The 25,579-nt window shown below is 42.1% G+C and overlaps 1 protein-coding gene and 1 pseudogene across 1 annotated transcript in view; both read left to right on the top strand.

The window, feature by feature from the left end:
• The window catches only part of FHIT (fragile histidine triad), a 1,585,586-nt gene that overhangs the window by 2,151 nt on the left and 1,557,856 nt on the right, over positions 1–25,579 (top strand).
• On the top strand, positions 5,190–18,788 carry LOC114044283 (annotated as a pseudogene).

Here is a 25,579-nt window from a genome sequence, read left to right as displayed (position 1 = left end):
GTGTGTGTGTGTGTGTGTGTGTGTGTGTGTGTGTGTGTGTGTGTGTGTGCAGAGGGTTACATACAGCCTAGGCAGGGTATGAAGATGGCCAGCAGAAGGTGTACTAGACAGGGAGGGAAATTAGAATTTATTAAGGCCCTACTGTGTTCCAAGCACTTAAAAAAATATTATTTCATTTGATCCTCACAACAACCCTGGGAGGTTGGTGCTACATGATCCCCATTTTGTAGATGAGGCAGGCAGAGGCTAAATGACTTGGCCAGGGTCACACAGTTAGAGTCTGAGACTAAATTTGAACTCAGGTCTTTCTTATTCCAGGCCCTGCATTCTCTCAGCTGTGCCAACTAGCAGTGTACAGTGCTGTTGGAGGCCTTTTGTCATCCTGCCTTCTCCCTCCCTCCGAGATCGCCTTCCCTTTGCACTGTATGTACCTTATTGTTTGCATGTTATCTCACCTATTAGAATATTAGCTTTTTGAGGGCAGGGCTGTTTTTGGCCTTTCTTTGTATCCCCAGAGTCAGCATTGCGCCTGGCATGCAGTAGGTGCTTCATAAGTGCTTGTTGATTGGTTCATTCTGTGGGCCAGTGAATGACCTCGTGGAGTTCCCATCTCCCATCACCAGGCATTTGCCCCGGCTGTCTCCCATGCCTGGAATGCCCTCCCTCCTCACTGTCTCTCATAGAATCCCTCTCTTCCATCCAGATGGAGCTTGAGCGTCCCCCTCTGCACAGGGTGCACCCATGAGCCCTCTGAAGCCAACTCCCTTGTGTATTTGTGTGTTCTCTTTCTCTGCCATATGTCAAATCAAAGAGCGGTTTTTAAAAGAGCCTGCTTGGTGCCAACCATTAGGTGAAGCCCTAGGGATACACAAAAGGGCAAAAACAGTCCCTGCCCTCAAGGGGTTTACAGTCTAATGAGAAAAGAGCATGCAAACAACTATATGCAAACGAGGATACACTGAATAAATTAGAGACAGTTACAAAGAAAGATGTTCAATTTAGGGAAGACCCCGAATGGCAGCGTGTGTGTGCATTTGTGTATATGCGTAGGCACACACATATATTCTTATTGTTTCTCTTCGTTAGAATGGAAACCCCTGTGAGACTTTATTTCACTGGATTTATCTCCCTTACTGCCAAGCACAGTGCCCAGCATACAGCGGGTGCTTACTAAATGTTGGCTTCCAAATACCCTTAGTTGTTAGAACTCTCTCTTTATGATCCTGTACATGTCCTTATTTGTCTGCTCATTTGTTGTTCTCCGCCACCTTCAGGACCTGCTGACCTCCTCAGGGGCTCTTTTTTCACTGTCACCCCCGGGGCCTGGAACAGTGCTTGGTACAGAGCTGACGCCTATTGGATTGGATTGAGTGGGATTCTGAGACTAGGAAGTGACCCTGGGTTTCTGGAATGTCAGGGCCGTGGAAGGGATTCCAAATCCGGGGTTGCTAAAGGAGGTAAAAGGAGGAAGGCAGCAGCATTGGCTGTGGTAGCGTTCATCTCTCTGCAGTATTCCTGCAGAGTTCTGCTGTCTCTGATCTGAACACTCGCTCCCTTAGTGCACATTGCAGCCCGTCTTCTCTGGCCTGTGTTATGGGAGTCCTTGGTTTCCTTGTAGGCTTAGCTGGTAGGGCTGCTCCCCGCCTTCCCCCCTCCCCTGTTTTGCTGTATTTATTTTCTGTATTCCTGTATCTGGAATAGACTGTAATCTGCTTGAAGACTGGCATTGCTTTCCCTTTTGTTTTTATATTCTCAGTGCCTAGAACACAACCAATAAGCATTTATTAAGTGCTTACTGTTTATTTGCCAAGTACTATACTAAATGCTAGGAATTACAAAGAAAAGCAAAGCTAGTGCCTGCCCTCAAGAAGCTTATATTCTAACAAGGGAGATCCCATGTATCAAACAGAACATATAAGGTCAACTCGACGCAGAAGAGATAGAGTGTAACCTTGGAGGAATTAGCAGCTTCAGGGAGACCTGGAAAGATCTCCTGAACTTGGACTAAGTTTTGAAGGAAGCCAAGAAGAGTGTTTCATTAATATATATGTTTGTTAGTTACTTCCTTCACTTTTATCTGTTGTTGTTGTTCAGTCGGTTTCAGTCATGTCTGACTCTTTGTGGCCTCATTTGGGGTTTCTTGGCAAAGATACTGGAGTGGTTTGCCATTTCCTTCTCTAGCTCACTTTATGGATGAGGAAACTGAGGCAAAAGGGTTGAATGACTTGCCCAGAGTCACACAGCTAGTAAGTGTCAGAGGCTGGATTTAAATGTAGGAAGATGAATCTTCCTGACTCCAGGTCCAGAGCTCTATCCACCTCTCTAAATGGTCCTTTTGGTCCTAATTAGCTTCCCATTATCCTTCTGAGATCCGTGCGGAGTGGTTATTACATTTTCATTTTTTCCAAGAAGCCGTTGATGGATCCTGATTCAGGCATGAGATTTGAAGTATGGCTCAGACTCAGCCTCCCTCTCTCAAACCAATGCTGCTTTTCATAGTCTCCATGGCCTTCATCTTGCAGCTTTCCATCTCCCTAATAGTCTTTTGCAATTTTAAAGTAGGGAAATTTGCTTTTGCTAATGGTGTCTTCATGGTGTGGGATTATTAAGTGCCCAACTCACTCCTGGAGAGTAGCACATGTACCAGGAAGACCTGACCCATTCACTTCCGCGCTAAAATGCTCTGAAAAGTTCTCTTCCCTTTGCATTCATTCCTGCACAATCCAGTTACAAAGCAGGACACACTTATTGTTTCAGGCTTCTCCGGCCAGAGCAAAAGGCAGCCTCAAAAATGAGCATTTTTTTTTGTTGTTGTTGTTTGGATATCAGAAGTCGTCTTTTCATTTTCTCAATTCAACAGTGAGATCAAAGTTTAACGTTGGCAGCCATTTCCTCACTGGAGCAAGCAGGTCTGTATGCTTTCCTCTTCCCAGCCCGGTGTTGGTGGGGTGATGCCACTCTGATCTCACAGTCAGGGAACACACAGTTGGTCTCAAGAAATCCCCAAGGAGGCAGACGTGTTCTGAGATTGCCAGCCTCGATGTGGAAGCCTTCAAGGACCTTGCTTAGTCACAGTTACTGTGAGGTAGAGGCAGAATTAGAAAGATGCTCAGAGAATAATTCTGTGTACAGGACCATTCGCTTCCACACATGTGGACACTGGACTCTGTACAGGTCACAACTGGGCAGTATACGATTTTCTTCTCAAGTGAGAATATAGCTTTTAAAAATAGGAGTTAGGTAAAAAGTTGATACTTATGTACCCAAGAACATCCTTTGAGTGACTTTCAAGTAGAACATACATTAGAAAGGAAGAAAAACTTGTTTTGGATAACCTTCAATTTCCCAAGATATAATTTCTTGAAACTAGCTAGTTTCATCCCTCTTCCCCCAATCCCAAGATATATTTCCCTTTCCATAACATATCGAGTGTATTGTTCTGTTCCATCTAGAAAAGTCTCTTAAAATCCAGATTAGTTAAGTGGTCGGAAATGAACAGAGTAAAGAGGCTTAAACTGGGATCTTGGTTGTGATTTTGAATGCTTCCTTTGGTGCTCAGACAGACGCAGGTGTAGAGAGACCTGAGATAAGCTGGCCCAGATTGTGGGATGAATTCAGGCCTTGGTAGCTTGGGGAAAACTGACTACTGTGAAATTCAAAATAATTCTTCAATCCTCCTTTGTCAAGGAGAGCTTCTCATAAGAGGTTCCTGTGTTCTGGAACACATCCAAGGGGCACTGTCCCAGCCCTGTTTTCTGAGTGGGCTGGCCAATGTTTAACAACCATCTCTATGGGAAAACCTGTATATGACATAGCCTTCAAAGTTTAATCTGAGCCATTAACATTTCTTCCCTCACTTGCTCAAGTCTCAGCCATCAACAAAACAATAAACCAAGCCCAGATTTGACTGAAAAGTTAACATTTGGCTCTCTGTGGATGGTTAGAGATGGCTCCAGCACACCCCTGCCTCAGGGCAGTGCCCTTTGAGTAGTGGAGGTAGATTCAGAGTTAGGACCTGTGCCACAACTCTGAGATTCTGGGTAGTAATGACAATCAATACTGGACATTTATGTAGCCCTTTAAGGTTTGCCAGGTGCTGTTACTTTCATTTTCTCATCTTATCCTCAGAACAACTTTCAAAGGGAGGTGGTGTTATCCTCCCCACTTTACAGATGAAGAAACTGAGGGATTTGTCTAGGGTCACATAACCATGTGTGTTAGAGGACTCAGGTCTTGCTAACTTTAAGTATAGTATTCTATCTTCTGTATCACCTGACCTGGGAGGCGGGGGTGACCTGCGGCCTCGGGGCCATATGTGTGCCCTCTAGGTCCTCAAGTGCGGCCCTTTGACTGAAACCATCTGGATTCACTCTGGATTCTATTTCTTATTTCCTATGTGACTGTGACTAAGTAACTTGATCTTCCTTGTTCCTTCAAGTCTTAGCTAAAATCTCATTTTCTATGAGGAACCTTTCCTCTGTTGATTATTTCTGACTTTTTCCTGTGTATGTGTGTGTGTGTGTGTGTATGTATGTTTGTATGTATATATGTATATATATGTATATATGTGTATATATATGTATGTGTGTGTTTATATATATCTTGTTTGTGCACCATGCGTGTTGTCTCTCCCATTAGACTATAAACTCCTTGAGGGCAGGGGCTGACTTTTACCTTTCTCTGTATCCTCAGCACTTAGCACAGTGTAGGTGTTTATTAGTAGACCCATAGTAGGTGGTTATTAAATACTGATTGCTGATTTTGTTTCCTCCATTATGAAATAAAGGGGTTGGACTGGATGAAAAGTATCAATAGTCATGTAAATGAATGAATGAATAAAACATTTATTAAGTGCTGACTGTACAAATATATTCTAATAGGAGAGCCAACTCCCGTGGAAGGCTTCAGCTACAAGCCAAATGGAAAGGTTCCATGGTCCTTAGGGTGAAGTGGAAAAGCAGATGGTGGTGCATCTTCTTTAATGCCATCAACACTGATAAAATAATATTAATTTGTGATGTTGAACCATTGGATAGTGCCAAGGACTTGGTGGCAAGAATTTCTTTTCTGGGCCTTTTGTAGCAGGCAGAGATGCCAGGATGCATCTCCACAGGGATGGCTTCCTCGGATGCATTTCTGTTCTCTTGAGTTCAGCCTCCTGGGCTGTTTCCATCAGAGACTGGGGAGACATGGTGGTCAAGATGGTGGTGTTGGTTTCTCTTGCCTGGCCCATCCTGCCTCCTGTCTCTCCTTCAGAGAGTCCTACTGCCTCAGGTAGGCTGGCGTGCCTGCCTTGTGGATAGCAGCTAGTTGAGCATTGGTAGAAACAGCTGATCACTTCTCCATAGGAGTTTCTTCTCCAGATAATATCTCTGAGGGCTGGGCTGAAAGCAGGAATGGTGGTCTAGGAGTGGGGAGTGGTGTTTCCACTCCCACGGCACTTTTGCCTATCTACTCATTGGTAACAGTTGGTCATCAGTTGCTGCTGATAATGATGAAGAAGGTGAGTGTCCACTCTACAAAGATTTCTTCTCTTCAATAATGGAGGCTGGGATGGAAACAAACCTCCAAGAAAGATTGCTTCAAATCATTAATCATAGTAACAGTGACCAGCAAAGATGGGAAGGTCCGTGTCAGAGGGATTGTGGAAAAACAGGCACACTAATTCATACCCTGTTGGTAGAGCTATGACTTTGATCAACAGGTGTAGAAAATAATTTGGAATCATTTGAGAAAAGTAACAAAAATCTATATACCATGGACCCAGAGTTCCCATTGCTAGGCATGTAACCAAGGGACATCAAAGGTAGAAAGAAAGAGTCCCACCTGTGCCAAAATATTCATAACAACACTTTGTATTCACCCTTTTAATCTTGAAGAAAAGATAGATGTCAGCCAAATTGCAACTAATAAAACGATTTGAAGCAACTCTAAACCGTTTTTTTTTTTAGAGTTGAGTGGTTTATTGTTCAATTTTTTTAAAAAATGCACTCAGAACCTACTGCTATATACCTCCTACATGCTGGGTAATTTGAAGATTATCCACACAGTGAAGCATTCAGTGAATCTTTATGTATGGTACCTTTGTATCCATTAGAGAAAGGAGGTAAAAACAACAAAAATCACAAACATTCAAATCTTTCTTTTTTAAAAAAAAATCTTTCTTTCTTGAACTGTTTTCAACTACAAAACTGTAATAATTTGGGGCTGTATTGTGCCAGAGTGGTCTTGGAGGTGTTTACAGGCCTGAAATGAGGTAGTTTTTGATTTTTTTTTTGGGTGAAAACATTTTGATTGAATAGGTTAGAATACAAACTTCTTTTAGATTCCGCCCCCCCTCTGCCAAAACTTACTAATCTTTCATTTTTTGTTTGGACCAAAAAACATGCCGTTTGAAATAATGTCTCTTAAATAAATGACAGTGTTTTCATGTTCCCAGGTAGAGAACCAGCTTATTACTTTTTTTTCCCTCTATCCTTTCCGTGAAAAAGCAATTCTTTTGTAAATCATTAGCCACATATTGTATTAATATTAAACGATATCATTAGGGGAGAGGGAGATCAGGAAAGCATTTCCTGTGCTCTGTGATTTACCCTTCTTCCCCCTGCCTACATTGCTGCTCAGTGGAACACAGCATTTCTAACTGATGAGACATCAGTGTGTTAGACCCCAAATCAAGAGAGATGTAATTGGGGACATATTGGGAGTAGCAAAATAGAAAACACCAGCAGATGTAGAAGATTTATCTGGAGAAAAGGGAAGGGAAACAATTTTAAATCAAGTTTGTGAGAAGAAGTCACAGATGGAAGGCAAGAGTCCACATTTCATTCCCATGGAAAGTGGATTAGAAGTCGCATTTCAAGTTTTTTAATACTTGAAGAAAAGATGAAATAAAATAATTGTTTTTAGAAAGACTAGATCAAGTGGCAAAGGGACTTTTAGCTATTAAGTTTTTCACACGTTTGATGTTTAAAAGTTGCTACTTTTGGCTTCTTAGGCCTTGCTTTTGCCCTGTCCATTGGGGTCAAGCCTTCCTCCTTAACCAAAAGGTAACGATTTAGGAGGTTGGGGGGAAGTCTTCTTAGCTGTCTTGTGTGTGATAAACTCTTGGATTATGTGGCAGGGCATTTGTATTGTATTCATCATGGTTTAATTATGTCTGGAGGCTAGCACCAGGCCGCAGTGGTGAGTATATCCCTTAAGTAATTCGGATTCTGAATGGCATTGATCTCCCCCTTCCCTTTCTCCTTCTCTTCCCTTCCTTTTCCCTCCCCCTTAACCTTCCTCCACTTTTTTTCTTATCCCTTGGCTTCCCCTCCTCTCTCCTTCTCTTCCCCCCCCCATTCCTCTTCCCCCTTTCCTTATTACCGGTATATAGGAAGCCTATGTATATTTTGGATTCTTTACTTCCTGCCTCCAAGAACGCCTATGATGAACTTGAATGGCTAAAAGTGAATGAAAGAATGGAAAACCACTTTTTAAGTGCTAAGCCCTGAGGATACAAATCCAGAATCGGAGAGAGTCCCTGCCCTCAAAGAGCTAACATTCTAACGAGGGAAATGGCACCTGGTGAAGCGTGCTGGCCAGTAAAAGATGTTTGGGTTTGTCCAGTTAAAGGGACAGTAGGTAGAACCCTAAGGAAGCCACTGGACACACACGTTCAGAGGGCAGTGACTGAGACGAGTTGATTTTGATTCCGGAATTGAGAGGTGAGGATTGGGGTAGAGGGTAGGAATCAGGCCTGGATTTCAAGGGTGACTGAGGCAGCCACCACAGAGGGCATCGGGGCTGGGGGAATGAACCTCTGTTCTCCATAATCGGCACCAGCCGTGTGCTCTTGGCTGGAACAATGACTGATTGCTTTTTATGACCAATGCTTTATGATCATTTGTTTAATAAGTATTTAGCAAGTGCCTATTATGTGCCAGGCAATAGGCATATAAACATAAAAAAAAATCTCTGTCCTCGTGGAAAAGAATGCATATGCAGTCAATTAAATACAAAACATATACCAAACAAATAATAATAATACCACCTAGCATTTCATAGCATTTAAAGCTTTGCAAAGCACTTTACAAATTTCTCATTTTATCCTCACAACAATCCTAGGAGATTAGTGCTATTATTGTTCCCATTTTACAGTTGAGGAAACTTAGGCAAGTTAAGTGACTTGCCCAGGTTCACATAGCCAAGTGTTTGGAGTTGAATTTGAACTTAGCACTTCCTGACTCCAGGTATAGTGCTCTATTCACTGTACCGCCTCACTGCTTCAACAACAAAGTGTGATCAATATAATTACCAATCATGATTCCAGAGGACCAATTATAGAATTCTACCCATTGAGGTAATGGACTCAGGGTATAGAATAGAACAGGGGTATGGCCAAAGTGATACTGGTTTTGCTAGACCATGCGTGTTTCCACAAACATTTTTTTTTTGTTTTTTCCTCAAGTGGAATGAAGAGAAAGAAAATTCTTATGAATTGAAAAAAATGAAATTAAAATTTTTAAAAGGATAGAATGTCATGTACTAGGCAAAGCAAGTTAACTATTACACCTTTCTCTCTCCTTAGACATGGTACTCCCATGGGTTCAATGATTACTTTTTAGATGGTTCTTGAGTCGATATTTTGACTCCTAATCTCCCATCTCTGTTTTTTTTTCTTGTTGAGCATTTATACTTGATCATCTTCTTAAATGCTCAAACTCAAAGTTCAATTCAACAGGCATTTATTATGCACCACCTATGTGCAAGGCACTGCGAACACACAAAGAGAGATAGAACAGTCTCTACCCTCAAGGAGTTTACATATTATTGGGGGGGATGCTATATGTAAACAGATATAAATTTACAAAATAGTTGCCAAGGGGTAGAATACCAATGGATGACAACTCAGCATCTTCTTCCCAAAACCTGCCTCTTCTCTCTCTCCATCGTATCCATTGATGGTACTTGTGTCCTCCCAGGCTTGATCTCAGAACTTGGAATTATCTTGGAATCTTTCCTCTCTTCTCTCTCCCTGCTCACAGTTATCAAATCCTATATCCCTTTCATCTGTCCCCTCTTCTCTACTGCCATACAGAGCCTTGTTTTGTCCCTTGTGGACACTCTTCAAAGTCGGACTTCACCAGTGTTCCCCAGCTCCGATGGAGGAGTTTTTATTCTTCCTTGCCTAGAGTCAGGCCTCCCCAGCTATTTACTGGCTGTCTCCTCACCATTTTATTTCTATTCAGGCCATCCTTCTCATCTTCATCCCCTTTCCCACCTCAATCTTGAACACCGTCCTTGGATCTCCTGTCTCTGTGGGGTGACCTGACATTCTACTTTCCTAGAAGCAGGCTCCCCTGTGATTTCCTGGCATCGCCACTGTGTGGCCTGAATGTCACCTTCTTCCCTCCAGCTCTCCCATATGTGCTTTCTTCTGCTATGAAATGTAAGCCCTTTCAAGGCAGCAACTGTCATCTTTTTTATTTCTATTTCCAGTGTCTAATGCACTGCCTTGCACATAGTATATCTTTTAAAAGTCATCCATCTATCTATCTATCCATCTATCTAATCTATCCATTCATCCATCCATCATCGATCATCTATATCTATGAATAGATATCTATATCTAGCTATCTGTCTATCCATCATCTATATCTGTCTGATTGTATGCATCTATCTATCATCTATATCTATTTATCCATCCATCATTTTTATCTGTTTATTTATCTATCCATCCTTTTCTGTCATCTATATCTATCTGTATCCATCCATACATCATTCATCTATATCAATCTGTTTATTTATCTATCCATCCATCCTTTTCTGCCATCTATATATATGTCTGTATCCATCCATCCATCCATCCATTCATCCATCATTCATCTATATCTGTCTGTCTGTCTGTCTGTCTGTCTATCTATCTATCTATCTATCTATCTGTCTTTCTATCCATCTATCCATCTATTCCTCTATCTATATAGCTAGGTGGTATAGTGGATAGAGCACCAACCTGGATTCAGTGAGCCCTGAGTTCAAATCTGGCCTCAGAAACTTACCAGCTGTGTGACCCTGGGCAAATTACTTAACCTATATCTGCCTTGCTTTCCTCAACTGAAAAATGGGGATAATAATTATACCTACCTCACAGGGTCATTGTGAGGGTCAAATGAGGCATATTGGTAAAGTGCTTAGCACAGTGACTGGCACACAGTAGGTGCTTCATAGAAGCTTGCTCTCTTTCTGCCTTCCTCTCTATGTTTATCTAGTCGTTCCATTCATTTGTGTATCTCTTCTAGCCTCCTAACTTGTCTTCCTGTCTCTAGACCATCCCTGTTCTCCCCACTGTTACTCAGTCCTCCTGATGTTGATGTTGTTCGTCCTTTCTTCTTGAAGAAGACTGTGACTTCAGGAAGGTGATGCCGTGAGTTGCGAGGGAACTGGATTTAAGTGAGGGAGGGCTGTGCAAAGTCACCAGCCTCACTTTCTCCTCTGGAGCCACCTGGGCCCAGTGGCCAGATAGAGATCTACGATCTAGACACTCTTCTAATCCAAAACTTTCTGTCACTTTTGGCTGCCTACCAAATAAAGAATAGACTTCTGACTCTGGCAATCGAGGCCGGCCAATCTGGCTTTACCAACCTTTCCAGCCTTACTGCATAATATGTTTCTTCACATCATCTGTTCTGTGTTCCAGACAAACTGGGTCACTCTCCATTTGCCCTTTTTACGTCCACTTCTGTCTCTGTGACTTCACTCATGTCTCCTCTGCCTGAAGATGGACTCCATCTGTTGAAACCTCTCCTTTCAGTTCAGATTAGGACTCTCTGTGAAGCCTTCCCAGATTCTCCCATCTCTTCCTTCCCCCAACACGAGTAGGATTGCTTCCCTCCTCACAATTCTCTGAATACTTTGCTTGGAACTCCTTTTTGTATTTCTCTCACTTCCTTATCACAATTACTTGTGTAATTCCTCTCTTCTTCCTCCCATTAGATTGAAACTCATTGAGGGCAGAGCCCATGTTGTGTCTGCTTCTGCAGCTTCACGAGTAGCATGGTGCCTTGTACATGTTAGGAGATTAAAAACAATTAAAGACAGATAAGATCTTAGATCAGTGAGGAGCAAAAGAGAAGAGTAGAAGTCCTCATTTTTCCACAGACCATCATTCACAGATTTCCCCAGTCATGGAGATCTCCTTTCCCTCCCAAAGACAAGGTCCTCAGTACTTGGAAGAAAAGATAACCTGCTATAGAAAAGAGGAGTAACTCACTGTTCTTGCCATAAACTCTGAGCTTTTTTCGAATGGATATAATCTAGGAGACACTTGATTCAAAGTACTGGTTTTGAAAGGTATGTAGTGTGGATATTGATGACACATGGCCCTTCGTTCGAATAGGACGCACTGAGGCATATTGGAAATAAGGCCGGCCTTAGAGCCACAAAGACCAGGTTTCAAATCCAGCCTTTGATAACGTGGTATCTTGGTGGTCTTGGCAATGACTTAATATTGTAAGTTGCAGAGACAAAGCTAACTTGCATGGGTAGATGGAGTTTCCTCTTCATTTTCTGGAAATTCATTATTCTTAGTCAACAAATATTTATTAAGGATTTACTTTGTGCTAGGCACTGTGCTGAGTTCTGGGAATACAAAGAAAGGTGTGTGTGTGTGTAGGGAAATTTCCTTCTGTCATGGAGTTCACATTGTTGTGGAGGAGACAACATGAGAAAAATTTTGTACATATAAGGTGTATGTAGCCCTTTAATTGATTGTTGTTGAGTCATTTTTCAGTTGTGTCTGACTCTCTGTGATCCCATTTGGGGTTTTCTTGGCAGAGATACTGGAGTGGTTTGCCATTTCCTTCTTCTGGTTATTTTATAGATGAGGAAACTGAGGCAAACAGGAGTAAGTGACTTGCCCAGGGTCACACAGCTAGTAAGTGTCTGAGGCCAGATTTGAACTCGGGAAGAGGAATCTTCTTGACTCCAGGCCAAGTGCTCTGTGCACTATGGCACCACCTAGCTGCTCTGGCCCTTTTGTAATTATCTTATTTTTAAAAAGGAAGTCATCATTTGCCTTTCTGCCCAAGACCTAAAATAAATCAGGAAAGGGGAAACAGAGGAGAGACTTGTAAGCAAATCATCTCCTTCTGACATTTGACAAAATAAGGAATTTGGACTGGATCAGAATCATTCAGAATTGGAAGGGATTTCAGACGTTTATTCCAGCTTATACCTGGCGCAGAGCTTAATAAATCCTCTTTTATTCATTCATTCTGCAATCGCTCTGTTCATTTTTTTATTTCATTCATTGATTCTACGGTAGCACTTTGTTCATTTTTATTCCATTCATTCATTCTACAGTCATTTTGTTCATTTTTTTATTTCATTCATTCATTCAACAATGATTCTCCCTAGAGTAGCTCTGGCACACGGGCATCCAGGGTTGGTCTGAAGTCCCTCAGTGAAGGCAAACCTACACCCTCCCCCGACAGCCTGTTGTACTCATGGGTGGCTTTTGTTAGGAAAATTACTATGGGTAGTAATTGTCACAAAGCTTTTTCCTCTGTTGAGCCTAAATTTATCCCATGACAACTCCCCCTCATTGCTCCTAGCTCTGTCCTTGGGGTCCAAAGAGAAGAAGTCTGACCCGTCTTTCATGTGGCTGCCTTTGTCTAATTGAAGACAGCCGCCATGATGACCTCTGTCTAGATGTCTTCTAACCTTCCTTCGGCACTCAGCTAAAATGTCACCTTTTCTGGGAAGCTTTTCTTGATGTCCCAGCTGGAATTTCTTCAGCTCTCTCAGCAGCAACATGGGAGCCGGTGCTGTTGACGCATTTTGTGCTGAGCTAGGACTTGTATTCAGGAAGACCTGGGTTCTGCCTCTGATAACATACTAGCTGAATGACCTTGGGTAAGTCACCAGGTCTCAGTGACTCAGGCAGCTCCCTGGGAATTTGATTCCCAGTAAATCAGAGCTTGGTGGTGTTGTGCCGGCAGGTTGGATGGATGTCTGTGTCTTGATTTTCACAAGGATCTGTGTTTGTCGGGGGACTCTGAAGGATGTTTACTGCAGACAGATCCTTGTGTTCTCATAGCCCCCTGCTAGGAACAGCCGAAGCAGGAGGTGCAGATGGTTAGGGGGTGTTATTGAGGATGGGAAGTGGGGGCAGTACAGCTTCAGAGGGCCAGGGATTTGTCAGAGCAGTCTCTGAGGCTGATGTGGGGGCTCAGTGGGAGGCGATTTCCTTCCCCAATTGTTGAGGACAGATGTGAACACACAGGACCCAGTCGTTTTCAGCTTCTTGTCTGACTGTGGTTTAAACTGGTATCACAGCGGGGGCTGTACGCTGCCTGCCCCCACCCCGGGGCAAAGAGTGTGTTTGGAGTCAGAGGACCCGAGACCCAGGCTCTTCTCTTCTCTTCTCTTACACCCGTGGGACCCTGGCTGAGTCACCGGACCGCTATGCCTCTGCTCATCCCTTAAAACGAAGGGGTTAGAGTCAAAGACCCTTGACCTCTCCATCAGACCTGTGATCTACTGAAGTCCCACAGTTAGAGGTTCATTCCTTTGGTTTGAGGCTTCTTACCCAATCTTCTCTTGCAAATTTCCTTAGAATGGTTACACATTAAGCACCGTCAGCCAAACATAATTCAATTCAACAAATAAAATCCACTCTTTTTCTTAAAGCAAACTCTCTGTGACTCCATTTGGGGTTTTCTTGGCAAAGATTCTGGAGTGGTTTGCCATTGACTTCTGCAGCTCATATATTCTCCATATATATTTATATATTATCTGTATATATATATACATATATGTGTACATATATTTATGTATGTATATTTCCAGATGAGGAAACTGAGGTAAAAAAGGTTAAGTGACTTGCCCGGGGTCCCACAGCTAGTGAGTGTCTGAGGCTGAATTTGGACCCAGGCCTTCCTGACTCCCAGCTCAGCACCCTATCCACAGGGCAACCTAGCTGCCCCAACAACAACATGTATATAATGCGTGTATATATTATATATTAAATATATAGTGATTATAGGTATCATATTTTATAATCACAAAATAATATAATTTACATTGCATGTATTTACATCATGTATTAATCATAACACTGTAGTACCCGGTTTGTTTCTATCCCTTTCTGAAGTTTTTCACTTTCTCTCGTGTGCTTTTAAAATGTCTCCCTGACACCCTTTTCTTTCATTTCATTGATCTGTGCACCACAGGTCCTGTAGGCTGCTGCCCCACGCTGTCTCTAACCCTTAGCCTTCCCACTAGACTATCACTGGTCTCAGAGCTACTGCATGTATTTTTTTGGTGGGGCTGGGGTGGGGGGTGGAGATGGTGCTGTATCCTTGATTTCAAGGCGCTGGCATGGTGTAACTCCTGCCAGTCCAAATTACTTTGCTCTTCTCTATGTGTAGTTTTAAAAACTGGCCTGGGGCTCTGAGAGATTAAGTTCATTTCCCTGAGTCACACAGGGAGGAAGTAGGTGGCATAGGCCTAACTTGACCCTCTGGGCCTGCTGGCTCTGTGCCTTACACCGCTTCTGCTTCCCATGGTTAAGATGATTAATAGGAAACCCGTGACTGGATCTAACCCACCTGAGGATGAGAACAAAGGTGCCATTGGCACAAGTCGGCAGGTTGTATCGCATGGCCAGTATACTGCTTACCGTGGAATTTTTTTAATTAAAAAATTTCTATTAAAATTTAAATTGAAAAAGATTACTCTTTAAAAATAAATGTAGGGGCAGCTAAGTGGTGAAGTGGATGGAGCACCGGCCCTGGAGTCAGGAGGACCTGAGTTCAAATACAATCTCAGACCAGACACTTGACACTTACTAGCTGTGTGACCCTGAGCAAGTCACTTAACCCCATTGCCTGGCAAAAACAAACCAAAAATAAATAAATAAATAAAAATAAATGTAAAATGTTACTCTTACTTTTTTTTTAAACTGTCCATAACAACTCACATCTGTATAGTCTTGTAAGGTTCCAAAGTGCTGGCTGTGCCCTGTACCTGGAATTCTCTCGCCCCTCATCTCTGCCTCCTGGCCTGTCTGGCTGTTTTCAAGTCCCTGCTAAAATCCCACTTTCTACCAGAAGCCTGTCCTGATTTCCCTGAGAGCTGTTGTGCCTTCCCTCCGTTGCTTCTTCCTGATTTTTTCTTGTGTATAGCTTGTACATGTACATAGTTGTTTGCATGTTGTCTCCCCCATCAGACTGTGAACTCTTTGAGGGTAGGGGCTTAGCTTTTACCTTTTTTTTTGTTTGTTTTCCTGAGGCAATCAGGGTTAAGTGACCTGCCCAGGGTCACACAGCTAGCAAGTGTCAAGTGTCTGAGGCCCTTTTTGAACTCGGGTCCTCCTGACTGCAGGGCTGGTTCTCTATTCACAGCGTCACCTAGCAGCCCCTTTACCTTTCTTTATATCCCCGTTGCTTAGCACAGTGCCTGGTGTGTACTGGGTACTTACTTAATAAATGTTTATTGACTGACTGATTGATTTGCAGCTCATCCACTCTGACAGATAGATAAAACGTACATCAAAGGACTACAGATTGAAAGCAGGGAGAAACCTCTGAGACCATCTAGTCCAAACCCCTCACTTTACAGATGAGGAAACCGAGGCCTAGAGGGGGTGATTTTCTCATACAGTTAATAAATGAAAAGCTAGGACTCCACGTGAGGTCTCCTGATTCCAGAGTCAGGTGTGTATTGCTTTGACCCTGGGGCTTCTTAAAAACCAATGCTTACAAGTGGGCACCTTATAAATGATGGATTTCAGGCTATTCACAGGGTTGTTATGAGGATAAAATGAGTTAATAGGTGTGAATGTGCTTTGTAAACTGCAAGACTCAATATAAATGTAAAATTGATGGAATCAAGCACTGTGGGATTGGGATCAATTTTATCCTATGTGACAGGCGTGAATCATGCCTGCTGGACTTTGCTTTTAAACTGAATTACACACTTCAGTGGGTTACAGACAAAATAAAAAAAAATTTAGTACCATGTTTAAAAGTTAAAGAAAGGAGAAAGGGAGACATACACTCACTCTAAGTCTTCTTCCCTCTCATTGGATTGGGTTGCTGATAGGCTAAAACACTGGGCCAAAGCTAATAAGATGGCAGTTCCTTTTTTTTTTTTTTTTCTTTTAGTGAGGCAATCGGGGTTAAGTGACTTGCCCAAAGTCACACAGCTAGTACGTGTCAAGTGTTTGGTCTGAGGCCAGATTTGAACTCAAGTACTCCTGACTTCAGGGCCGGTGCTCTATCCACTGCACCACCTAGCTGCCCCAAGATGGCAGTTCCTAAGGATAAATGTAAAGTCTCCTCCATGGGTTCAAAAAATCATCTTTGCAATTCTGATGAGCAGGAAAATGGGAGTTATCTAAAGAGCTTAATGTGAATGCTCAAGGAACAAATCCCCCACCAACTTTGAAGTTAAAAAAATAGGTAGATAAACAGTAACAGCCAAGTGTGCAATGACTAACTTTGACAGACTGAGCTCTTCTCAGCAATGCAGGGATCTAAGACATCTCCAAAAGACTCACCATTGAAAATGCTATCCACATCCAGACAAAGAACTATGGAGTCTGAATGCAGATCGAAGCAGACTATTTGCTCTCTCTCTCTTTTTTTCTTTTTTGTTTCTTCTTTCTCATGGTTCTTCCTATTGGTTCTTTTTTACAATATGGTTCTTCTTTCTAATATAACTAATGTGAAAACAGACTTAATATGAATGTATATGTAGAGCCTACATCAGATTGCACACTGTCTTGGGGTGGGAGGAGGGGAAGGATGGGGAGAAAATTTGGAACTCAAAATCTTATGGAAACGAATGTTGAAAACTAAAAATGAATAAATAAATAAATAATAGATAAGATGGAAGCAAGGGTAGGTATGGGGAATAAATCCGCAAATGAGGAATGAGATTGTAGGAATAATGTCTAAGTAGTGCTAATGCTCAGACTAAGCTGAGACGGGTGAGATGTATGTAGGGAGAAATAGAGAGAATCATGGGGATTCTTTCAAAGGGAAGTGTGCAGAACTGGGAACACAATTTAATAACAATAACCAAGAAAATGTCTGCCACCATTTAGAGCTTTAAGGTTTGACCCTCACAGCCACCCTGATAGCTAGGTGCTTTTATTTTTCCCATTTTACAGATGGGAAAACCTGAGGCTGAATGAGATTAAGTGACTTTCCCAGGGTCACAGAGTTAGTAAATGCCTGAGACAGGATTCAAACTTATCTCCCTTCCCTCCTGGTCATTCACCCACTATACCAAGGGGTCAGTGACAACAACAACATAAATAAAAAGGACATATAGAAAATGAGCACCATGTAATCATAATGACCAATTTGACCTTGATAAATGATGTGGTCTCTCTCCCTTCTTTGCAGTAGTGGGGGATTGTGAGTGTGGAACAATGCATATATCCTTGAACCAGGCTGTTGTATAAATTAGCTTTCCTATCCCGTTTTTCTTTATTTTTATTTTTTGTTATTGAAAGATGGCTTTCTCAGTGGCAGAAGGGGGAGCAGTTTATTAGGAAATGAAGGTGATGTAAAAACAACAGATATCCATTTTTTAAAGGAGCTGAGGCTGGTAAGTAAGCTTATTTTTAACAAGAAAGATATTTTTTGTTGTTATTTTGTTTGTAGCGATATTTGATGCTGGTGGCAATAGGGAGCCACAGATTTGTATTTTAGGAAAGTCCCTTTGGCAGAGCTGAGTGAAGGATGGATTGGAGTGAGGAGAGACTAGAGTCAGGAAAACTGGTTAGAACGGTATTGAAAACTCGGCGATAGCCTCTAAGCTCCATTTAACCCCCTCCAGCCCCTATGCAGCGCTTTATCCAATGTCACCTGTGTGGTGGTATTTGGACAATGCTAGGGCTAGGATGATCCTGATTTAAAAACACTGCTGGATTTGCTGAATGAGAATTTCAAGCTCATGGGTTCCCAATGGGGCTAGATGTACAACATGTTCCCCTCTGTTATGGACTGGGTTCCTGGTCCTCACCAGTGAATTTTCCATAACTTCGGGTTGCTGCGGGCCTTCGTGTGTAGTCAGATCTGGAAGCATCAGAAGAGGAGGAAGCTGGGAGAGCCATAAGACTTCTATTTCCTAGATCAGATAGACAAAGAAAAGCAGGACCCCTGGAGTCACTTCTACATGGATATACTAGTGATGACAACCCACAATTTATTCTTCAAGGGGCACTGAGACCGCAAGTACCCTTCTCTATGGGCTGCTAAATTTGCTTAAGTGTCCTAAAGTGACAAAAAAGCCCAAGAAGAGATTGACTGTGTGGTAGGCCGGGACAGGGGTCCTCCCCTGGACAACAGAGACAACCTACCCTACACCCACACAGTCCTGCACGAGACCTGGAGATTCATCGGCATCTTACCCGTGGTCCTGCCCCGAGCCGTCACTCAGGACACCCATTTTCGGGGTTACTTCCTGCCCAAGGGCGCCCGTGTCATCCCACTCTTATTTTCTGCTCGCTGGAACTTGATCCAATTCAAGGACCCAGAATGCTTTGATCCAACTGCTTCCTGGGTGAGAAAGGGGTCTTCTGAGCAAATAAGGCCTTCGTGCCCTTTGCTGCAGGGCAGCTCATGTGCCATGGGGCAGGCCTGGCCTGAGCGGTTCTCTTCTGCACCACCATCCTCCAGCATTTCAGACTGCATCTAGTGGAGAAGCCAGAGAACGTAGACTTGACCCCTGGCTTCACAGGCCCGGGTAATGTGCTCCCGCTCTATGAGCTTCTTGTGCTGACCCACTGAGCTCCTGCCCAAGGGGGTGCCTGCTATCCCACCCATCTGTGTCTTTTGTCCAGTGAACCCCACTGCTTCCAAAAGACAAAAAAGGTATTGCAGTAATCTTGGAGTGAAGTGATGAGGGCTGGTATAAGGGTGGCATCTTCCCGAGTGGGGTGAAGATGTGTATGAGAGATGTTGCAAGGGCAGAAATGCCAAGATTTGGTAGCAGATTGGATATGTGGGTAAAGTGAAAGTAAGAATGACCCCTAGGCTGAGCACTTGGATGGTAGTGCCTCAACAATGCTAGGAAATGGGGATGGGGGGAAGGCTTTGGGGGAAATAATACTGTGTTCTATTTCAGACATGTACAATAACACTTAACCATGTAAACATCCATTTAGAGGTCTATTTACTGATAAATGTTGAGGAAAGAGCAGGAGAAACTACTGAACACTTGTGGAGAAGATGGAGAGAGTTGGACTAGACAATAGTCCAATTAAATAGATCCAGGAGTAGTTTAGTGGGGGTTGGGAGGTCCCAAGGAAGAGTTATGCACTGTATGAGCTCTTTGTTCACCTATAATTGTGTCCCCAATGGAATAGCTCAAGGATCTGTGCTTAGTTGGCACTGTGCTAATTATTATTTTTGTTAATGACTTGGATAAAGGCATAAATTCCATCCTTATCCAGTTTCTTCATTCCATCAAGCTGGTAAGGATAGTTAATATGGAAGATGAGATAGTCAGGATCCAAAATCATCTTGACAGTCTAGAACACTGGGCTGAATTCAAGTAGATGAAATTTAATAGGAATAAATATGTAATCTTACGTTTGCTGTAAAAAGAGCCAACTCCAAAAAAACAAAAAACCAAAAAAAAAAAAAAAGAGCCAACTCCACAGGAGGAGTGAGGTGTGGTTGGATAACAGTTTGTCTGAAAAAAAAATGTGGGTTGTAGTGGACCACAAGCTTGGTATGAGAGTGACGTGAAAGCTGAAAAAGCCATTGAAATCTTGACCCTCCTTGGAGGTCATCAAACAAGGGCTGGGATGCTAGAGTAGCTGTTCCTCTTTGGGCATAGGTTGACCTGGATGGCATTGAAGGTCTGTTCCAACTCTGAAATTCGGTGAGTAAGTCAAGATGGGACCTTCGATGTGTGAGTAGAATTTTGCCAGCAAATAGTGAGATAAGTTTAAATTTTCAACTTCTGAACAAATATTTTATTGTTTAATTTTCTTATTTCAATTCAACAAACATTTTTTAACATGCCCACTACATACAAAGGCACTTTGGGACATAAAGAAAGATGATTAAATGGTCTTTGCTCTCAAAGAGCTTATATTCTACTAGTCCCAGGATTCTTTTCTTAGTGTGTGTGTGTGTGTGTGTGTGTGTGTGTACGTGTGTGTGTGTGTGATGTGTGTGTGAGTGTGTGTGAGAGAGAGAGAGAGAGAGAGAGAGAGTGGTGGATCTCTTCGGCTGCAGTGTATAAAATAAAGTGTATAAGATTACTAAGGAAATGATTATATTCAAATATAGTTCTCAAACTATTTTTAAAAAATACAATTCATGAACCTCAGTTTAAGAACCCCTGTATACCATTGGGATACAATGTGTATTGGAGGAAAGAGAAAGTACAAACAGGTGGAAGGTTTCATGGGCAACATGGAAGCTGAGCTAAGCTTTGAAGGAAGGTAATAATCATGAGAAATGTAAATGAGGAGGGAGGGAGGAAGAAAGGTGGCACATTCCCAGCATGGCGGACAGTCTGTATGAAGGCATGGGGGTGGGAGATAAAATGCCAAAATTGAGGAGTAGGCCAGTTTAGCTGAAACGTAGATTATGTAGGGGATTGATGTGAAATAGGCCTGTTGAGCCAGCTTGTAGAAGGCCTTCAGTGCTGGGGAGAAGAATTTTTATTTTGTCCTAAAGACTACTGAAAATTACAAAACATGGGCCATATCTGTACTTTAGGAAGATGGTTTTATGAGCTGTATGCAGAATGGATTGGAGAATGAAGACCACTGAAAAAGGACTTCTTCAGATGGGCTGGGCCTTAATTTGGATGGTAATGATAGGAATGGATGAGGGGATGGATGTGAGAAATGTAATCCTGAAAAAGCCAACAGGGTTTGGTAACTGATTGGGTGTAAGGAGTCAAGAAGGGAGAAGATCCCAAAATGACTCCAAGTTTGGCAGCCCGGCTGATGGGAAGGACAGGCATGACCTCAACTGGGATTGGGAAGTTTGGAGAAGCATTTGGTAATTGGGGAAGGGAAGAGATGGCATGGAGCATTTATTAAGCAACTACTATGTGCCAAGCACTGTGCTAAGAGCTTTACAAACATTACGTCCGTGAGATAATGATTTACTAATAAAGGCCTAGGCCCTCCAGCCAAGAGGAGCCTCTCTTGCTTGTGTGACAGCTAGCTGCTGGGCCTCTGGTCACCTCTTTGTCTGCAGGCACAGTCTGGTGGCCAAGCTTCTTAGAAGTCTTCAGGAAGTAGAAATCACCAGGGGAAAGTGAGTTGAAATTGATATGAAAACTTGATGAAGATACTGCCTTTCAATGGCTTGAGAAACCTTATGCTAGGCTGCCCACTTTGCACATACATTTTAAAGGAAACCAATCACATTGCTATATAGTGATCAGATTTTTTTTAAAAGTTCACAGACCCTAGGTTAAGACTCCCTGCTTTAAGATTAGATTATATAGGGGCAGCTAGGTGGTGCAGTGGATAGAGCACCAGCCCTGTAGTCGGGAGGACCTGAGTTCAAATTCGGCCTCAGACCATACACTTGACACTTACTAGCTGTGTGACCCTGGGCAAATCACTTAACCCCAATTGCCTAAAGAAAAAAAAAAGATTAAATTATACAACCTCATTTTGAAAGAAGTAAATGAAACTTCTATTATATTTTTTGAAGATATCATGTAATTCAACTTTTAATTGCATTCAGTAATTAACTATTTGTTGAATTCCCACAACATTATAGGTTCTGTGCTAGACATTGGAGATACAAAGACAAAAATGAAAAAGTTCCTGCCCTCAAGGAACTTAAATTCTATGGGGGGAATATAACATGTACCCAGGGAAGGAAATAGATTGTCTAATATGAAATAATGGACAGTCATTTTCAAGGGATTGAGAACTTTGATACTGAGAGGGGCAGTGAGGGAAGGCCTCGTGTAGTACATGCAGCCTGTCGTAGACTATGAAGGAAGCTAGGGATTCTCTTTGTGAGGTCAAGGTGATGAGGGAGAGCATTTCTGGACGCCTGCCATTATGATCTAAGCCCGGAATCCTTTCTAAAGGCAACCAGAGTAAACCAAAGCACCTAAAGGGGTGAAAGACGATCCGAAGTGACAGAAATGAATTATGCCAAAGGCCAACTTCACTCTTTCAGTTTCATTAGTTAGGATGTAAAGCCCACCTTTCAAAACTCTTCTGGCAACCCCGAAATTGGTCTGTAAACAGGGTCTTAAAATACATATTGTCTCTTTTGGGCACAGGAAGGTTTTTAAGCAACATTTTCTCCAAGCAGGGATGGTGGCTGATTTCACATTTCTGCGCATTAACTTTCTACCTTCTTACAAGTTAACCAGTCAGCATATGTTAACTCCAAATTGATGCCTTCAGTGGAAAGCATGGACTAATGGTATTGACCATAGTTGCTGGATTTGCAGCTGGAGTACCTTAGTTCCTGACTGTACTTTTAATAACAAAACCAACAACAGTAACAGGTATATAATGTTTTAACATATTTATGTACATATTTATGTATATATATGTACATACTGTAGAAACATATTTATGTGTGTATGTTTGTAGGGGTATGTGTGTGCATGTGGTATGGGCGTATGTGTGTTTGTGTATGTGGTGTGTGTATGAAATATGATTCGATCTTCATAGCTGCTCTGGAAAATAGGTGCTATTATTATCTCAATTTTACAGATGAGGAAACTGAGGCTGAGAAAAGTTAGGTGACTTGCTCAAGGTCACACAGCTAGTGTCTGAGATAGAAATTGAACTCAGCCTTCCTGACTCTAAGTATAACACTCAGTCCTCCTAGTTGCCCACTTTCCTCTGTGCCCTTGGATATGTCAGGCACATTTCCAGGGCAGAGTTTCCTTGTTTGTCAAATGAGGGGATTGCCTTAGATCATAGCTTCTTAAACTTTTTCCACTTGTGACCCCTCAGCACTTCTTAAATTGTGAGTTGTGATGCTGCCTTAGATGATCTGAAAGGTCCCTAAGTTTTTGATTCCCAGGAACAAAATTTTTGTCCTACTCTTCCTCATCATTAGGAAAGGTTAGGTGATTTTGTCATAGTTTGAACTATGGTACTACTCTATAACAGGGCTGCATTCTGCATGCCATGCCCAGAATCCTCTGGGAACCCTTTATTATAAAATACTCAAGGATACTCTTTTTTAGAGCTATGCCCAAACCCTTGCAAATCAGATTTGGGGCATTGCATTTTTTTTTCTTGGTGAGGCAGTCAGGGTTAAGTGACTTGTCCAGGGTCACATAGCTAATAAGTGTCAAGTGTCTGAGGCTGGATTTGAACTCAGGTCCTCCTGACTCCAAGGCTGGAGCCCTATCCACTGCACCACCTACCTGCCCTGGGGCATTGCATTTCTTGACTCCTGCAACCAAACTGAGGTGATTTTCATTAGCTTTTATTTGAAGAATCTGGAGAGAGAATCATGTCTGATTCTTTTTTCTTTCCTTTGTCCCTTTGATTCAATGAGCTGAATTCAGTGGGGAAGCCCTGGTGGCTTAAGTGCTGTGACCTCTTTTGGGTGAATGAAATCATGTGTCTCCCATTGCTGAGAAGATGGCCTGATTTTAGAGCGATGTTGAAAGAGACAGAAAAGCAGCCCAACCTTCTGTCTTCCTCTCTCTGGTTTTCCTAGGATTCTTTAGATATATATGTGTGTATATATAAATATATGTATATGCATATATGTGTATATATATATTTAAAAGCCATTTAAAAACAAATGATGACGACCCTATTTCAGATATACTTTCAAAATCGAATATTGGAAGCTTTCTTGGAAGTTGAATTATTATCCTCCCATTCTGCAAACTGTCTAGTACATCCAATTTAGATGCAATTTTATTTAATGACTGATGTTAATATTCTGATTCATTACTTGCTTACTTAATTAGGAGCACTTGACTTTGTGTGCTCAAATTGTCCAATTTGCATACTGGTATTTTTTCAGTTAAATAAAATGATGTTTGAGGTAGCTAGACCTCTTTACATTTTGAAAGATGCCCATTGGTTTCCTTTTTTCATGGCTTACCACTTATACCTTTATAATGACATAGGGACAGAATGGCAGCATAATTATTGGAGAAGCAACATAATTATAAAAATAATAGTTAATATTTATATAGCACTGTGCCAAATGCTTTATAATTATTATCTTTTTTGGTACTTACAACAACCCTGGGAGGTAGGTGATATTATTATACCCATTTTACAGTTGAGGAAACTGAGGCAGAAAACCTTGTCCAGGGTCACATAGCTAGTAAGTGTCTGAGGGTGGATTTGAACTCAGGTCTTCCTGACTATTCATTGAGCCACCCAGGTACTCCCTAGGCACACAGAGGTTAAGTGAGTTGCCCAAGGTCACACAGATCATGTCAGAGGCCATATTTGAACTCAAGTCTTCTTGACTCCAGGTGAAACTCTCTATCCACTGTACCACCTAGCTGCAAGGGTCTTTAGAGGCCACTTAGTGCAGTGCCCAATGAGGCTTAAAGAATTTCAGAGATTTTTCTCTTGTCAAACAGGCAATAACCGGCAGCTTCTGGCTTCAAAATCAGGTTCCAGGACTCCCACCTGAGTAAGCTGAGTTCAAGGATCTTTCCACTGCCCCATGCTCTCCCCCTTCAGTGCGTCTCTTTCTTTCCAGACAACAGTAGATCTAGTCTAGCTCTGAGTGACTCATTCTTGTTCTGGTTTGAAATATGCTCATGAAAGACATTCATCTTTTTCATCTTTTCATATCTCTTAAAGAGCAATTTTTGGGACAAAATGAAATTAATTAACTAAACATGTGCACTGCCTAGCTCTGACTAAAATGAATCTTTAAATTGGGTCTTTGGGCTCTTGGAGAAGGGGACTCATTGATTCTCTGTCCCAAGGGCAGTGGGTTCACCATACGTGCTTCATTGCTTTTGACCTTTTGTTGATAGATGCTGTAAGTGACCTTGGTAGGGGGTCCAGGCAAGGGGGATACAGGACAGCTTGTACTGTTTTCCCAGAGTAATGTTGTAGTAGTGGTGGGCTGTCATATAGAAAGCTCACTTATTGGGGGCTGCATCCTCTTACTGGGGGCACACAATGGAAGAAATAAGCCTTGTTTCAAAATGCTGTGCCACATACTTTAATGATGCATTGACTTTGTATTTCCTGGGTTTTTCTCTCCTCCTATAAGTGTTGTTCTTAGTTATTTCCTCCATGCATCCCAGATAAAGAAAAATCAGTGCCTACTTGTGTTTGAGTAGATTTTTATAAGAGTAGGAAGGTGTGGTGTTGTATGATTTGGAGCAGGGAGGGACCTTAGAATCCATCTGGTCTAACCCTGTTGATTTAACTAATCCCAGGTACTCAAAGCAGGGTTAGCAAACATGATGAACCAGCAATCCTAACCCAAGTAGAGGCATTTAAACAAGGTTATCATTGAGGCTTGGGAGAATGAAACCTATGACTAGAAGATGGCTCTGGAAGAATGTGTATTATTTAAAAGAAATATAATACCTAAAGAGGAAGTTGAGAGGATGTATATTTATTGTATAT

Source organism: Vombatus ursinus, unplaced genomic scaffold, assembly GCF_900497805.2.
Source record: "Vombatus ursinus unplaced genomic scaffold, bare-nosed wombat genome assembly UNPS02014773.1, whole genome shotgun sequence".
Classification (NCBI taxonomy): Eukaryota; Metazoa; Chordata; class Mammalia; order Diprotodontia; family Vombatidae; genus Vombatus; species Vombatus ursinus.
This window is presented reverse-complemented; position numbering and strand designations above follow the sequence as displayed.